The sequence below is a fragment of the Mauremys mutica genome, unplaced genomic scaffold (genome assembly GCF_020497125.1).
Source record: "Mauremys mutica isolate MM-2020 ecotype Southern unplaced genomic scaffold, ASM2049712v1 Super-Scaffold_100163, whole genome shotgun sequence".
NCBI classification, from domain to species: Eukaryota; Metazoa; Chordata; order Testudines; family Geoemydidae; genus Mauremys; species Mauremys mutica.
Window position 1 is genome coordinate 225,001 of NW_025423278.1, and position 6,233 is coordinate 231,233.

At 54.1% G+C, this 6,233-nt stretch overlaps 1 non-coding gene across 1 annotated transcript; it reads right to left on the bottom strand.

Moving 5' to 3' along the window:
* Positions 1-4,716: 4,716 nt before the first annotated feature.
* On the bottom strand, positions 4,717-4,798 carry TRNAS-UGA. The gene has a single exon. It is a non-coding gene; the product is annotated as a tRNA-Ser (tRNA).
* Between the last annotated feature and the right edge of the window lie 1,435 nt (positions 4,799-6,233).

Sequence of the window (6,233 nt, forward strand, 5' to 3'; positions counted from 1 at the left end):
CTTCCCAGGTGTCACTCAGCATGACCAGATCATCAGCAAAGGCAAGTGATGTTATCTTATTTGTCCCATAGGAGAATCCCATATTAGCCTTCTCTAATGCAGTGATTAGAGGATCAATTGCCAGGTTAAATAGCAGTGGAGACATGGGGTCTCCTTGTTTGACACCAACTTTAATTTCAATAGGTGGAGTGCGCTCTGTACCAATTTCTATTCTGGTGTGGATCTTTTTATTAGAGTGTTCAATTATGCTCACAATATGTTGATCCAATCCCCTTTCCTGTAGTACCCACATAATGTGGTCGTGAGATACCGAGTCAAATGCCTTAGCAATGTCCACGAATACAACCCCCAGCGATTTTTTGCTCTTTTTCGCTTGCTTCAATATTGTTTGAAGGATCTTGAGGTTCTCTGAGCAGCCTGGTGTTGCAATGAACCCTCTTTGTCGAGCATTTATTGGGCATGCTTTGGCAAGTCGATTGGTGGTTATTCTTGAGAAAAGCCTTAGTACGATGGATCTGATAGTTAAAGGCCTCCAGTTCCCCAGATCTTTCAAGGCCTCGGTGTCTGCAGTTTTGGGGATTAGTAAGGAGCGGCATTCTTTTATGGTGTCAGGTATTATGCCAGTGATTAGTCATGTATTGAACAGTTTCTCAAGAGCATTGCATTCCGGGTCCGCTAGGAGTAGGTCCCTTAGGCGGATCTTGTCAGGGCCTGGTGCAGAGTTCTTATTCATTTCCTTTGTTTTTCATTATTTCCTTAGCCGAGAGAAGGATTTCAAAGGCGGTGTTATCGGCCGCTGCGTGGGATTTGAATTGTCCCAGTCCTTCAAAGGGAGTCAGGGTCTCCCATTTACTCTTTTATGTTTCGAGTACTTCTGTAAGAGGGATTTGGCATTGCAGACGTTCAGTGCCGTCAAGAATGATGGAGGCAAGTTTGCATCTGTCTGTCTCAAAGAGATGCTGGTATCTTTTGTAGAAACCTTTTTTGACCGCTCTCTTTTCCATCCATTTCTTTTTCTTTCCATTCTTTTTGCTCACGGTTTTATTGTTCCCTCTTTTTCTTGGCTTAGGTGTTTCCATCAGGAAGGTGGAGAGGATATCAAGAGAGGTGGACTCGACAAGCGATCCTATATTGGAGTCTCCAGCCATCCATGCATTTATGATTTCAGAATCAAATTTTATCTGGCCCTGGTTGACAATATTTTGCTTTATTTTGCACATGTATGCGACTTTCAGTCCAGTAGTGGTAATAAGGCTACCAGTTTTTACTTCCAAATGGCATGTGCTTGATGCAGGTAATGGGTCCGTTGTTGTCACTGCAGCTTTTTTAATGAGGCCCAGCAATCTACGCTTTTCACTTATTTGTTTAGCCGTTTTTGTTTGGATGTGATCCGAGATCAGGATATTTATGTTCCTTTTGCCCCAGAACATGTTATTGAAGGCAGCGAGGAGCTGTTCTTCTTCAACAGTCCAGCAGCTGTTGTATTTGCCACGTTGGGAGGTTGTTTTGGGCTGACTGGCTTCGATACGTTCTTGGTTCCGTATCGCTGGATGGGCTATTCTCTTATGTTGGGAGAGCCCACTTTTGGTGATAAATTGTTTGTTACATGTTCTGCAAGCCCAGTCACCCGATCGTTCATTTATTTTCCCTTTGCATTTTGTAATATGGCACAAGATGCTGTGTGCTTTGGAATCAGTTTTGTTGCACATGGAACATTGAAATTCGACCACTTTTCCACCGTGATTTCGCTTGAGGTGGACACTTAGAGCAATTGGCTTGCCAACGTGATCGCCACAAAAGGGGCACGCTGGGTTGTTATTAGGTAGTTGGATTAGGGTCTTTTCTTGTGTTCCATTTATAATTGTTTCCACTGTCTCCTCAATAGTGGTAATTGTGTGGCTCTCACTTGTTTCTGTACTTGGTCCTTCAGTGTCCAAATCCTCTTCACCAGATGTGATTAAGGAGAGGTCTGGATTTGGCAGGCAGGTGGGTTTTACAGTCTCTTTAAAAGCACTGCTTATGATTTCTGTTGTGCGGATTGGGCCGATCCACTGCTTCTTTCGAGTGACTGTTAGCCATTTATTTTGGTTTTGTGAGATACGGGGTTTGGAGTGTACCTCCTTTGTCTGTGGGGCATGCTGGACATTGTCTGCCTCACTTTCAGTGTTCACAGGGCTCTCAGTTTGCGTGGCCACTGTGGCGACATTGGCTCGATATCGGGCCAAGGGCTCATTGGGTCAGAAGATGCACCTGCCCCAAGGTACAATCTTCTTGCTTCGGTCTGTCGAGTTAGCCCCTCGACTTGGGCTATTTCCGGCACTATCTAGTGCCGCCATCATCTTGTGGTTTTCCACCGTTTAATACTATTGCCTGGCCGGTGTACCAGGACAATAGGGTAGGGATATCGATAGCAGCTGAGCCTCAGTTGGTCAACTCATCACCCAAAGAGTCGTCCAGCGGGACCACGGGGAGGTTGAGGTCTCAGTACTGCTGCCCAGTAACTAGACTCTTGACACAGCCGAAGAGAGTCATAGTCACTCCCGCCGTTTACCCGCGCTTCATTGAATTTCTTCACTTTGACATTCAGAGCACTGGGCAGAAATCACATCGCATCAACACCCACCGCGGGCCTTCGCGATGCTTTGTTTTAATTAAACAGTAGGATTCCCCTGGTCCGCACCAGTTCTAAGTCAGCTGCTAGGCGCCGGCCGAGGCGGAACGCCGGCCCCCCCCGTCCCCGCGGATGGGGGAGAGGCGAGCGACGCCCGCCGCAGCTGGGGCGATCCACAGGAAGGGCCCGGCTCGCGTCCAGAGTCGCCGCCGCCCCAGCCCGACCGACCCAGCGTGAGGGGCACCGTCAGAGCTGGAGGGAACCCAGGGAGCTGCGGGTCGGGAGTGAGGGGCACCGTCAGAGCTGGAGGGAACCCATGGGGCTGCGGGTCGGGAGTGAGGGGCACCGTCAGAGCTGGAGGGAACCCAGGGGGCTCTGGGTAGGGAGTGAGGGGCACCAGCAGAGCTGTGAGTCTGGAGGTCAGGACTGGGATAGCAGCGGTTGTGGGTTGGGAGTGAGGGGCACCTGCAGCGCAGTGATTGGGGAGCTCAGCGGGGAGTCCAGGGGGCTGCGGGTCGGGAGTGAAGGGCACCATCAGAGCTGGAGGGAGCACAGGGGGCTGTGGGTCGGGAGTGAGGGGCACTGGTAGAGCTGGGGGAAAGCCAGGGGGCTGCAGGTCGGGAGTGAGGGGCACCATCAGAGCTGGAGGGAACCCATGGGGCTGCGGGTCGGGAGTGAGGGGCACCGTCAGAGCTGGAGGGAACCCAGGGGGCTCCGGGTAGGGAGTGAGGGGCACCAGCAGAGCTGTGAGTCTGGAGGTCAGGACTGGGATAGCAGGGGCTGCGGGTCAGGAGTGAGGGGCACCAGCAGCGCAGTGACTGGGAAGTTCAGCGGGGAGCCCGGGGGCTGCTGGTCGGGAGTGAGGGCATGATGCAGTAGTATCTGTTTGTGTGGGGGATGGGAGAGCAGGGGGTGACTTTAGGTGATGGTCTCTATCTGAGCCTGTAACCTGAGTTAGGCAGGGGGAGTAAACAGCTCTGCTCGGGAAGCTGCACAAAGTGAAGAGAGCCTGCTGGAGAGGGTTTGGGTCAGTTTCGGTTTTGGGGCTGGGTGGTGGAATTCAGGGAATCCCAAGCTGGGATCTATGCTCCCTGAATCTCCATAAGGACCAGATTGAGGGGTCCTGGCTGTGTCCACAAGCTCTGCTGTAGCCTGTGTTCCTGTTGTCCAATAAACCTTCTGTTTTACTGACTGGCTGAGAGTCACTGTGAGTCCCAAGAAGAGGGGTGCAGGGCCGGACTCCCCCACACTCCGTGACAGCTGGTGGCAGCGGCGGGACCTACTGCGCCCCGTGGACAGCACTTCCTGCAGTAAGTGACTGGGGAGCAGTAAAACGAAGGGACGATTGCAGGGGCGATTAACCCCTGGGATGTGTGTGACCAGTGAGAAGGACTCTGCAGTAACAGGGTCCCCTGGGGAATTGCAGCGAGCAGTCCCAGGGGCGGAGGAGTCTGCGGCTTGACCCTGGCAGAGAGATGGTGACCTCAAGAAGGGCTGGCACACTAGGGGTCTCCCTGGAAACCGTGGGGAGCGGTGAGCACCCAGGCCTGCGAGTGGCCAGCAGGGGATCATCCTGGTGCCATTTCTTCCTGGCCTGCACCTTCCTGCCCCATTCCTCTCCCTCCCCCACCTCTTTCTGCCTCTGCTCCTCCCCGCCCCCTCCCCGCCAAGGGCCTCCTGCACCCCACTGAACAGCTGATCACTGGCAAGTGGGAGGTGCTGAAGGGGAAGAGGAGGAGCTTGTCAGCAAGGCCTGTAGTCGGGGGGGGAGCTGGCTGCCAGTGGGCGCTGAGCACCTATTTTTCCTCTGTTGGTTCTGCAGCCCCGTAGCTCCCATGGAGTCACTGACTTGGCTCCTTTCACACCCTAGAGAGAGGAGCAGAACCAGGGCTATGGCTGATCTATGGGGCACCAGGTGAGTGGCAGAGGCTTCAGGCGCTGAGAGTTTGCCCAACAACTCAGGGACACAGTGTGAGGTGGTGTCCCAGGGATCTCTATGAAAGGAGCAGAACAGGATTTACTTGGGGTGGGGAGAGAATTGAGAGTGTCTCAGGGGGTTGTATAGAGGTATTGCCCGGGTGAGAGACTGGCTAAAACACAGGCCTTGCTGTGAGCAGGATTTGAACCTGCGTAGGAGAACCGTATTGGATTTCAACTCCAACGCCTTAACCACTCGGCCATCACACCTGTGAGCACAAAATTGCCCTAATGCCAGAGAAACTGGTAAAGAATCACAGTGCCCAGGAGTGACGTCATCTGAACTACAGAATTCCCACCGCAAACCTGGCTCCCAAAGCACAGGGGGGATTGGGGGTTTGTTCTCTTTGCTTAGCCATGTGCAGTCGTACAGACAGTGCATTTAAAAGTCTCCCCTCCCACAGAGCAGGAAAGGGAAATGATTCTCAACTTGAAGCCTGATGTAGGGTGACCAGACAGCCTGATTTTATCAGGACTGTCCCAATATTTGCTTGTTTGTCCCACGTCCCGACTGATGTTTGGTCGGGACACTGGACAAACAAACAATTTTGCCCTCTGCTCTGGCACACAGGCAGAGCCCGGAGGGACACTTGCCCCCCCTGACTCCACCCCCTACTTCCCCCATTGGATCCCTCCCCAAATCCTTGCCTCTTCCCCAAGCAGGCGCCATCCTCCTCCCTCCCAGGTTTGCACACGGGCCATGGCCATGGCTGGGAGCGCAGCATGGAGGCTGCTCCAGCCCTGGAGCCTGCGGGGCAGCGCAGTGGGGCTGGAGGCAGTTCAGAGCGAGCAGGACCCATGTGGGCGAGGGGCGGAGACACACGTGGGGCAGACACGCTCCTGCCAAGAGATCCTGGGCCCGGCTTCCTGGTTTGCCCCTTGTCCGGGAGCTGCAGGAGGGACCTGGAGCGCGGCTCGGCTGCAGAGCTCAGAGCCCAGGCTGGGCCCAGGAGCGAGGGGATTGGGGTGCTGGGGGTGTATTGGGGGTTGGAGCCGAGAGTTGGGTGGAGATGGGGCTGTGTTACTGCCGCCTGGTCGGGGGCGGGGGAGCCTCCAGCTTTTTTTTTTTGCTCCGCCCCCCGCGTCCCGATATTTCATCTTTGACATCTGGTCACCCCAGCCTGATGTGAATGAGGATGTCTGGACCAAGGGGCCAGGGACTGGCCTTTGCTAAAGAAACCACTGTCAAATTTTAGCCAATTAGGACAAGTCAGCAAATAAGAACAACCTCAGGTCTCAGTAACTGCTGCAGGTAGCAAAGTCTTACAGGGAGCTTTTTCTGGCACTACACCTGCGCAGCTCTGCTTCCCGGCTCTTCTCGGGCTCCTGCTCTCTCCTTAGCTCTGCCCCACTCTGGACCAGGCAGTTCCAGCTCCCACGGAGGATGGGACCCCCTGGCCTGGTGACTCCCTCATTACACTGCCTGGCCTGTCAGTGCGGCTAACTTGGAGCTTTGGCCTCTCCCCATTGCCCCTGGGGACTGTCAGTCTCAGGGGCCTGATTTCCCATTGGCCCTTCCCCCTTCTATTGGGACTGGGAACTAGCCAACCAAAAACCCCACTAAGTTTTAGTAAAGGGTCAAGAGCCCCCTTACACAAGCCAGCCCCATGAGGGTCACCAATGTGCAGAGAAGGCAGCAGGAGCT